Genomic DNA, 11538 nt, shown 5'->3' with positions numbered 1-11538 from the left:
CGGAGTTTTTGAGGATAAGGTATCTTGGCTTTATATTCTTCAACCTTAGTTGCTGCAGGTTTATTGCCTACAGAAGTGGTTGAAGAAGCCTTTTTAGAGGGGTTGTTATCAGCATTTGTGTGTGTCTGATCCCTCACTGGCACTTGAGTGCCAGAGTTAGAAGCTGGAGTGAAACTGGACGCCAGCTCCTTGTCTGCTTCTGGCGTCTGAACGCCAGAACTGTGCCCATTTTGGGCGTTCAGCACCAGATCCTGCCCATTTTGGGCGTTCAACGCCAGATCCTTGCCCTTTTCTGGTGTTGAACGCCAGTCCTGCTGTATTTCTGGCGTTGAACGCCAGTTTTGGCCATGGTCTGGGCGTTCAGCGCCAGCCTTCCACCAATTTTCTGGTGCTTTAGCGCCAGAATTATTTTTCCCTGGGCTCTTACTGTCCTCAGGTGAATTTTGGGTGGTTTGCTCATTTCTTAGCTTTTTACTGCCTTGCGGTGGTGTATTTAATGTTTTCCCACTTCTTAGTTGAACTGCTTGGCATTCTTCTGCTATTTGCCTTGACAGCTGCTGCTTTGTTTGCTTAAACTGTTCGTCCATATGTGTATATTAGCCATCCTTGTCTCTTGTAACCTGTCTTTAAATTCGGCCAGCTGCTTTGTCAGAAAGTCCAATTGCTGATTGAATTCAGTAGCTTGTTTCACAGGACTGAGTTCAGCAGTTACTATTTTAACCTCTTCATTCATGGAAGGGTTGCTGCTTAAGTACAGATGCTGATTCCTGGCAACTGTATCAATGAGCTCTTGAGCCTCTTCAATTGTCTTTCTCATGTGGATAAATCCACCAGCTGAGTAATCTAGAGACATCTGAGCTCCTTCTGCAAGCCCATAGTAGAAGATGTCTAACTGAACCCACTCTGAAAACATTTCAGAGGGGCATTTTCGTAGCATCTCTCTGTATCTCTCCCAGGCATCATAAAGAGATTCATTATCTCCTTGCTTGAAGCCTTGGATGTCCAGCCTTAGCTGTGTCATCCTTTTTGGAGGGAAATATTGATTCAGGAATTTTTATGTCAGCTGTTTTCATGTCTTTATGCTGGCCTTAGGTTGGTTATTTAACCACCTCTTAGCTTGATCTTTTACAGCAAATGGAAACAGTAATAGTTTGTAGACATCCTGATCTATTTCCTTATCATGTACTGTGTCAGCAATTTGTAAAAATTGTGCTAGAAACTCTGTAGGTTCTTCCTGTGGAAGACCGGAATACTGGCAGCTTTGCTGCACCATGATAATGAGCTGAGGATTCAACTCAAAGCTACTGACTCCAATGGAGGGTATGCAGATACTACTCCCATATGAAGCAGTAGAGGGGTTAGAATATGACCCCAGAGTCCTCCTGGATTGTTCATTTCCGCTTAGGTCCATGATGGAGAAAGGGAGATGATGTAAAACAAAAAAATATATTTTTATTTATTTATTTATTAATTTATTTCGAAAATAAAATAAATCAAAATTAAATAAATAAAAATGAGTAAAAGATTTTCGAAAAAGTGAGGAGAGAGAAAGTGGTTAGGAGATTTTGAAAAAGATATGATGATTTTTGAAAAAGGTTTTAAATTTTGAAATAAAAATCTGAATTTTTAAAGGAGAGAGAAAAACAATAAGATAACACAGGATTTAAAATTTTTAGATCTGAGGTTTCTTATTTTCGAAAATTTTGGGAGGGAAAAACACCAAGGAACACCAAACTTAAAAATTTTAAGATCAAGACACAAGGAAAACTTAAGAATACCTTGAAGATTCACAAGAACACGGGAACACAACGGAAGAACACCAAACTTAAAGTTTGGCATAGGAATTAATAGAAAAATTATTTTTTTGAAAAAGATTTTAAAAAGAAAATAAGGATTCTAAGATTCTAACACAACAATAAAAAGAGACTCTAAACAAAAAAGAGAAATTTTTCCTAATCTAAGCAACAAAATAAACCATTAGTTGTCCAAACTCGAACAATCCCCGGCAACAGTGCCAAAAACTTGGTGCACGAATTATGAATCACACTTTTCACAACTCGTACCACTGACCAGCAAGTGCACTGGGTCATCCAAGTAATACCTCACGTGAGTAAGGGTCGAATCCCACGGGGATTGTTGGTTTGAAGCAATCTATGGTTATCTTGTAAATCTTAGTCAGGAAGTCAATTATGTTTATCAGTTGAATTGCAAATAAACAATAGAGCATGGATGAAAGGTTACTTGTTATGCAGTAATGGAGAATATGTTGGAGTTTTGGAGATGCTTTGTCTTCTGAATCTCTGCTTTCCTCTGTCTTCTTGTTCACGCACGCACGTCCTCCTATGGCAAGCTGTGTGTTGGTGGATCACCGTTGTCAATGGCTACTTTCCATCCTTCCAGTGAAAACTACGCTCACGCGCTCTGTCACAGCACGGCTAATCACTGGTTAGTTCTCGATCCGGTTGGAATAGGATTTACTATCCTTTTGCGTCTGTCACTAACGCCTAGCCTTCAGGAGTTTGAAGCTCGTCACAGTCATTCAATCCTTGAATCCTACTCGGAATACCACAGACAAGGTTTAGACTTTTCGGATTCTCATGAATGCCGCCATCAGTTCTAGCTTATACCACGGAGATTCTGATTAAGGAATCTAAGAGATACTCATTCAATCGTATATAGAACGGAGGTGGTTGTCAGGCACACGTTCATGATTTAAGGAAGGTGATGAGTGTTACAGATCATCACCTCCATCACAGTTAAGCGCGAATGAACATCTTAGATAGGAACAAGCGTGTTTGAATGGAAAATAGAAATACTTGCATTAATTTATTGAGACACAGCAGAGCTCCTCACCCCCAACAATAGGGTTTAGAGACTCATGCCGTCAGAGAATACAAAGTTTTGATCTAAAATGTCATGAGATGCAAAATAAGTCTCTAAAAGTTGTTTAAATACTAAACTAGTAGCCTAGGTTTACAAAAAATGAGTAGACTATGATGGGTGATGCAGAGATCCACTTCTGGGGCCCACTTGGTGTGTGCTGGGGCTGAGATTTAAGCAATTCACGTGCAGAGGCCATTTGTGGAGTTGAACGCCAGTTTACGTCATCTATCCTTGTGCAAAGTATAAACTATTATATATTGCTGGAAAGCCCTGGATGTCTACTTTCCAACTCAATTGGAAGCATGCCATTTCGAGTTCGATAGCTCCAAAAAATCCACTTTGAGTGCAGGGAGGTCAGAATCCAACAGCATCAGCAGTCCTTTTTCAGCCTGAATCAGATTTTTGCTCAGCTCCTTCAATTTCAGCCAGAAAAATACCTGAAATTACAGAAAAACACACAACTCATAGTAAAGTCCAGAAATATAAAATTTTCCTAAAAACTAATGGAAATAGACTAAAAACTAACTAGAACATACTCAAAACTATATGAAATTAACCCCAAAAAGCGTATAAAATATCCGCTCATCACTTTATAACTTGTTCTGATGACAAGAGTTTGTGTTTTATATGCATGACTGTCTGATGATTAACGCTATTAGTTTACCGTTGCATATCTTATGGTATCAAGTTTGGCCAACTTAATACTAATGATTTATGTATATGGAACACTAATTGGTTATCATAGACGAAATAGAAGTGATAGATTAACGCGAGTTACGAGGTTTTGGGGACGTTAGAAACTAAATTCTAGAGATTAGTTCCGTTTCGACGTATGCTCTTTATTCGTGCTTAGTGTTATCTCTTTCTATATTAATTGTATTGGAATTTCTAGTTTCTGATCTCTTTCTTGCTAACCTTGCATTATTATTCGTGCATGTCCTTGCTTGACTCTGTATCCGGTTGTTGTTTGAATCTTTTGAAACATTTATCCTCACCTTACAAACTCTATGCTCCTTGCTCTGAACTCTGATTTATTTCGATGCAACATACCATTTCTTGTAATTTCCTTCTTGAGTACTTGTTTCAGATTCTCTTTGAGAAAAATTTCAATTTAAATCTTTTCTTACTTGACTGTATCCACAACCCTTGCTTAAATTTTGATGGGATTGTTTTTAATTCAGCCTAGACTTTCTTACATAAACTCTGAAACTTCTGTATATAGTTTAATTTTGTTTAATTGTGATGCACCACTTATCTTTTATTGATTTATAGAAAATTTTATTTCAGAATCTATTCTTTAAATAGAAGCTGATTTTCTTCCAACTTTATTATTCTTATAGCTATTCTTACCTAATTATGTACTTAAGTATCCTTCAAGATTTTTAAAGAAAATATTTTGCCCTTAACATCAACCAAGCTTTAATTTACAAACCATGCATGATTTGTTTTGATTTAAAAATTAAATTGATATAACATATTATTTATACTAAGTTTAGTACTTTTGGAAATTGTTAGATTTATATATATTCTTTTTAAAAAGATAAACTAATTCCTTCTATTTCAAATTGAAGTTGTTCAAAATTGTTGTACTATTTTCCCTAATGATGTTCATATTGAAACTGTTCGATTCAAAATTTCTTCCTAAGTTTTGAACTAACTCCCTTTATACTCTATTTCATTGCTAATATATATCCTTGATTGTTGATGATTTCACGTATTCCTTTAAATTCTGGCGAAATACCATCTTGTTCAACTGAGAATTTGAGTATTCCTCCAATTTCAGCATAAACCTTTCGTGCCGTTTGTCTTTCTCTTCTCATGTTTCGTATTCCTTATATGCGCTAGTTCTTAGGGACACAATTCGTGCGTACGGAAAGTGAATCTGGTCAGTCTACGAAGTTATAAGGAGTTGTGGAGTTTTGAGGCGACGAGAGGAAGTGATCATGCTTTGTTAAGAGTTCTGAACGAACATTGTGCCTATTTAATTTTAGATTTTAAAATTTGGTTTGCATCAAATTATTTTATCAACTTTTACATTACCTAATATATTTTCTTTTGTGTTTGTGATATAATTTTCTTGGTACCTTTAAAATATTCAAAAGGGGATGTGAATATAAATCTTTTCTTCATCTTGTATCAATTTTCGAGGGCGAAAATTTTTGTAAGTTGGATAGAATGTAACATCCCGCATTTTTGAAAATCTAAATATAAATAAATTATGATTTTATCTTATTAAGTTTAAACTTTATAATTTTAGAAATTATTTTATTAGAACTAATTAAATAGATTCGGAGATAGTTTTATTTTGAATCAATTAATATTCTATCTCAAGTATTTTATAAAAGTTATGTTACTTGTATATATATTTTTCCTAGTTTTATGTTTCTTATTTTATACGTACCGTTATTATCTAACACGTATACTCGCTGACCAATCACGCACCGACACACGTACTTCACACTCGTTTATGAGTTATTGGGCCACGCTTATTGTTTCCTCACCACTCATTCACGGTTAAACTCCTACCACATATACGCAATACATATCACAGAAGGAAAAAAAAAGGGGGAACAGAGAAGAAGCAAAGGGAAACGAGAAACTGAGGAAAGGGAGAAGAGGGATCAGGGAAGCACCACGAAGAACAGAGAGACGTGCACGATCGACGGAGAAGGTAGCATTGCCACCGTGCCTCATCATCATCGCTGAAGCTCTCCTTGCCACTATCAACGCCATTTAGGGCAGAAGAGAAGAGGAAGAATGACAGAGAAAAGAGATTGGAGCTGCTACAGGAACGGCGGTTCCTGCTTCTAACCTCTGCTCTTTTGATTTCTGGAGCTACCGTGGGTGGAGCTTGTCATCAAAGGAAGCAAGCTGCCGCCACCAACTCTTAATTAAGCCAGTATCCTCCTCTTTGTTCTGATTCAAATTTTCCCATTTTTGAAACCGTAACACTCTCACCCTTACTCTGATTATACTTTGTTTCTCTTCCATGTGCTTGTTTTAATCATGGTTGCCTATATCTTTGTTGCTCAGCCCCTTTTTGGCTCCTATTCCCTGCTACAATTAGGTTGAGTGTTGAAGTTGGTGCTGCCATGGGACGGTTGAAGCTGTTACTGATTCTGAATTTGCTATCTGGGTACTGGTCTTATCTTCTCCTTAGGGTTGATCTATTTACACGTTTTGTTTTGTCACTGCTGTGGTTGCCATGTTCTGGTTTTAATTCTATCTTAGTTCTTGCTTTGTCTTGAATCCCTAGAGCTGAAATTGCTTTTGATTCCTATCCAATTTGAATCCTCTATTTTACTGCAACCATGGTCAGTGCTGCGAAGGCTAATGTTGTTGCTGTTCCGGTTGTGGTTGCGTGAGAGTTACTGCTGCTGCCCTGAAACTAAAAGAGAAGAGAGTTGTTACGTTAAAGTATGCGATTGCGACATCGAGGTAGAGGGTTTAAAACGATTTCAATTTAAGAATGCCTACAAGGTTTATTGAATAACTACAAATAGATTTAATAGATGTGAGTAATTGATTGATTATGTGAATATTGAATCGTGGCTAAAATTGTGATTGGAATGGTTGAGATTGTGATTTGGAATTGTTGATTGGTGATATTGATTGATTATGTAGATTGGGAATAGTTTGATGACTTATTGTTGAGAATTACTAAATTTTAATGGGTCATGTTGGATTTGTTGCTGTTGAGCTATTATTTGGTATATTGTAATGTTAATGAGCTTGGTTGGTGGTTGATTTGGAATTGGTTTTGAGGGGTATTGAAGAATTGGATTTTGAACACTAAATGGTTTGCTGAAAATCAGGTTCTCTTGAAATTAAACGGCAACTTTGAAAGTGAATCAGTGACTCTATAATGACTGAAATGATAAGCATTTAAGTGTTAATGAAATTATATTAAGTGTAATTGTGAAAACTCAATTTTGAAGGTTTCGTATCAACTAAAGAATTAGTTATGATCTTTCAAAGTTGAATTCTAAAATCTGATTTTCTGCATAATTTCTAAACTGAGTCAGCAACTTTGAAAAGCTATAACTAATTCTGTGATTATCGAAATTGCGTGGAACCACGTCCGGATTAAACTTGGGGATACAAGGAACTAAACTGGTGAATTTGAGACTTTTTTATTAAGTTTATGATTTATGGTGAATTTTTGAATTAGGGATGTCAAATCTGGTTTTTCTGCAGAACGTTTAACACAGTAGCAATTTGTTTCCTCTATTAAAATTTCTGCAGCTTGAATTTTGAATTGGAACAAATTTTAAATGAAACTTTGGTCCTAATACTTTAATTTCATAAAAATTTAGAATTGTTAGAGTTGTGGTTTTAAAGATATGAATTTTTAAATTAAGATGTATTATGCAGTAAAAGTCAGGTTTTGTTTTCTAAGTCAGTAACTTTGAGACTTTATAATTTTTAATTCTGGAATGATATTAAGATGCAACCAATTGGAGGTGAAAGTTGAGTATGTTTAGTACTTATGATTCAAATTTCAAGATTTTCCATATTTTAATAAGTGTGTTATGGGACTTGGAAGAGGTTGTGTTTAATGATTTGTAAAACAGAATTCTGCAGAAAATTACCTAACTTCCAAGCTACGTAACTCCTTCATTAAAATTGGTATGACCCTGGAACCAATTGAGAAAGAAATTTGGGTAAGTTAAGTTTAACCACATTAATTTTGAAGGTGTTTGAATTTAATTTGGATTTTATATGAAATTTCAAATGTTGTATGCTGCTGCTGTCTTCTGGTTTTAAAATACTGCAGAGCAGTCACGGTTTTGCTTATATTCCTGAAGCTAGAGTCAGCAAAAAATTATGATTTTTGGTTTAATAGAAATCTTAATCCGAGACGGTCACATGGATATAAAGTTTGCGTGATTCCGAATTCATTTGATATTTTAAAAACAAAATGGAAATCAGGCTGCCAGGTTGGGTTGACAATTATTTTGGATATGGAATTTAAGAAATAGATTTTCTATACTATTATCAAATATTTTTGAGAATATATATTATTGTGGCAACTGCTGAAAGAGGCTGATGAAATGTTGAGAAAGAAGAAATCCATAAGGGTGGCTAAGTCCTATTTTTAAAGGAGATTATGTCCAAATTTTTATAAAAGTAAAAGGACTTAATCAAAATGAATAATTGAGACTTGTTTAACGATAATAACTTTACTGATTCTTTTGAGAAAATATATTTGGTTTATAAAGTTGCTAGCAAGGATATGGGTTTTGTCCCGCTTGCATATTTACAATTACAAAAGAGTAAAGAGATAAAGAGAAAAAGAGTAATATAGATACAGATGAAAGAGTATTCAGGGAAAAGTAAAGAGATACAGAGAATAGAACAACTAGAGTAGAGTAAAGAGATGCAGAGAAAAGAGAAACCAGAGCAAAGTAAAGAGATATTTGTGTATATATATATATATATATATATTAGTTGCTTGATGCAACCCAGAGCTATATTTAATATATATTAGTTGCTTAATGCAACCCAGAGCCTCTGTAGGGAAACTAAGTTACCTACAGCCATTTTCTGCTTCCCCAGAGTAGAGCAGAGTATATATATTTTCCTGCAGTAAGCAGAGGCTGTCTCAAATGAGCGGCTATTATCATATGCGCATTTATTTAGGAACGGAAAATCGTATTCGGGAAATCGGGATTACTCCTGACCGGATAAATGTCGGGATTGCGGGCAGCCAACCGACACATGAGCTCATGGCCTGTACTAGGACTAGACATTCATCATATGCATCTATGTGACATTGTTTGGGTGTGTATATTGTAATTGATTTGCCTATGTGAGTAATTCTGTTTAACTGCTAATTGCTATACTTGATGTAATTACTCTTGATTGTGTTTGAATCTCTTTACTTGTGTTTGTATCTGATTGGCTGGATTGTAGTGAATTGGGTGTTGATTGAATTGCTTGGGCCTAAGGCCGTGATTGGTTTGTGTTTGAGGTTTAGTAAAGTATGAAAGATTAAGCTGGTTCAGCATAGACTTAATGAACTTATGCTTGGAACAAATTAGTCATTCATAGTAAAAAGTAGTTATTCTCTTAATTTTTTGCCACTTTCCATAAGTTTTCTTTTAATCACATTTCTTTTATTTTGTAGGAGAATTGATGAGACAGTTGAAGGGTTTGACTACCACAAAAGGAGAGGACTGTACACGTGTCTCCAAGGGGATTGAATTGGGAATTTTTGCCATGCAACATTGGAAAAAGAACAAGCTTGGAAACTGACCCAACACCATCATAAAGTTGATGATCCTTGTGCTCATCCCAAGGTAAACCCCATCCGTCCATCACACAACCACCCCATCAATCCACACCTTCTATTCACTCACCACTTCTCTATATAAGTGGTTCTTAGTTCATAACCCTTCCACATTCCAATTCCCATTCCTTATACTCCACACCTCCGGAACTCAAATCCCTTCACTACACCCAATCTTAACCCAACCGAATTCCCCCATCTATCCATACCTTCCACCACCTTCACACATCAACTCCTACTCATGGCATCATCAAGCTCCAAGAGGCAAAAGAAGAAGGAACCGGTGGAGAGCATTCCTTTTGATGAAAGGAGATTCAAAACGGCATTCTATGAACTCGAATTTGAACGAATAAAGCTCAAAAAGATACTATCTGAGTCAACATTCCAACTCAATGAGGAAGAGTGCCCACAGATTCGAGAGAAGATTGAACAAAGGGGTTGGCAAAGGCTCACGAACCCAGAAGCAAAGATAAATGCAAACCTCATCAAAGAGTTCTATGCAAATGTAGTCAGAGAAGACAAAACCAAGGCCCCCACCTTCAAAAGTTACGTAAGAGGAAAAGAGGTGGACTTCAGCCCCAATGCGATAACAAGAACTCTTCAGCTGAAATCACCACATTTTGATGAGCCTAGTTATCATGCAAGAATAAGTAAGAGCCCTGACAATGATGAACTCGAAGAAATTGTGAATGATACGTGTGTTATAGGATCTGACTGGAAAAGGTATTCAGATAGAAGACCTCGGTTCGTCAGGAGAGTAGACCTCATCCCGGAAGCCAAGGGATGGTTTGAACTTGTGAGGAGATCTATCCTCCCAGCTGCAAACAATTCTGAGGTCAACGTAACTCGAGCTACTATGGTACACTGCTTAGTAAAGGGTGGAAGCATCAATGTGAATGAAATTATAGCTGAGGGGATTCAAGAATCACCCGAGAAGAATGATCTAGGTGCTAGACTTTGGTTCCCCAGCACCATCCTTAGGCTGTGTACGAAAGCCAAGGTAGTCTTCGAGGACAGCAACCCAACTTGGGTAAACCCTGGAAGGATGGTTACACTCCAGCGTATAACGTATGTGACACCCGCCCAACAACAAAGAAGGCCTCAAATAGGGAGAAGAACACCACAAGAAGAACCTCACCAAGAAGAACCTCAACAGGAAGAATATCAGCAAGAAGAGTACTATGATCCAACCAACATCAACTTGAATCATATTCACGGAGCCATTAAGGAGCTAGCGAGGAGTTATATGGAGGGACAAGAACAACAACTGCACGTTCAAGCCCAAAGGATGGATCGTCAAGAAGAACTCCTTTCTAATTGGATGAATCAACAAGAGGAGTGGCAGAAACAGCAAATGGAACATTATTCCCAGCTCACTCAAGCCATCAATCAAGTGACTAAAAGGCAAGAGCGTCATGATAAACGTCTACAAGAACTCAACCAACGCCAGCTAGCTCAGACTTAGGCATTTAATGAGTTCAGCGTACTGAATGAAGGACGGTAACTACATAGGGAGGAGTTCAACATAAACACTCAAGCCAAGTTGAACTATATGTCTAGTCATATGCATAATCTACACTCTGCAATCCCTAGGTATGATGAGGTCCAAAAAGATCTCACAGAACAAGAGGAAAGGAATGTGAAACAGCAGAAGGAAACATTAAAAAAGAAGATGGAAGATGCTGGCTTCTGGAAGAAGTTGATTGGAAAAAGCAAGGGAAGTGGGAGTGCAAGCACTCAAGAAAAACACAAGGAGGACAAACAGGAAGGAGAGCATGAGCACCCCCAAGAGTAAAAGGTGGTGGAGTTCCCTCATTGTTCCATTTTTCTTTTTCAAGTTTTTTTTTAAATAAGGAAAATCATGTATGAAATAGAATATGCTTCCATAGTAGCTTAGGAATTTTCAATTCTGTCTTTAAGTTTGCTTTTGCCTAGGTCTATGCTTGCTTGTCAAATTGCTTGTTTTCAATTCCATCTTGCTTATTGTATGCTTGTCCTTCTTAAGCTAAATAAAAAGAGATGTTATGAAAGACCAGAGTGGAGTTCAATTTGTGGAGTAAGTTCTTAGACTTGTGGTGTAGTAATCACTTAGCTAAGTTGGTTCACCAACAAGGTGGGAAGGCAACTATCTGTCCTAAATCATATGCTTGAAACACACCCCATGAGACTAGCTAAATAATAAGATCCTAATAAGAAAAAGGAAAAGAACAATAAGAATTGAAAAAAAGAAAGAAAAGTTAATAAGGAATAAGGCTAGGCACCAAGGGCTTGAATCTTGAGGGATGTGTCTGTGGTGCTCTTGTACCAAGGATCTGCTTGGATGAATAAGTTCTTAGGAGTGCTTCATCACTTGGTAACTTGGG

The 11538-nt window shown here is 36.9% G+C and overlaps 1 long non-coding RNA gene across 3 annotated transcripts; it reads left to right on the top strand.

The window, feature by feature from the left end:
• LOC107612160 lies at positions 5423 to 9678 on the top strand. 3 transcript variants are annotated; one of them, XR_002352434.1, is made up of 4 exons: positions 5423 to 5828; positions 5917 to 6019; positions 6140 to 6321; positions 9014 to 9678. It is a non-coding gene; the product is annotated as an uncharacterized LOC107612160 (long non-coding RNA). The 3 variants fall into 3 exon arrangements; XR_002352435.1 differs by lacking the exon at positions 9014 to 9678 and having other exon boundaries at positions 5425 to 5828; positions 6115 to 7218; XR_001613618.2 differs by lacking the exon at positions 9014 to 9678 and having other exon boundaries at positions 5426 to 5828; positions 6140 to 7213.

Source organism: Arachis ipaensis, chromosome B08 (genome assembly GCF_000816755.2).
Source record: "Arachis ipaensis cultivar K30076 chromosome B08, Araip1.1, whole genome shotgun sequence".
Classification (NCBI taxonomy): domain Eukaryota; kingdom Viridiplantae; phylum Streptophyta; class Magnoliopsida; order Fabales; family Fabaceae; genus Arachis; species Arachis ipaensis.
The sequence above is the reverse complement of the archived record's forward strand: the minus strand, read 5'-3'. Positions and strand labels throughout refer to the sequence as shown.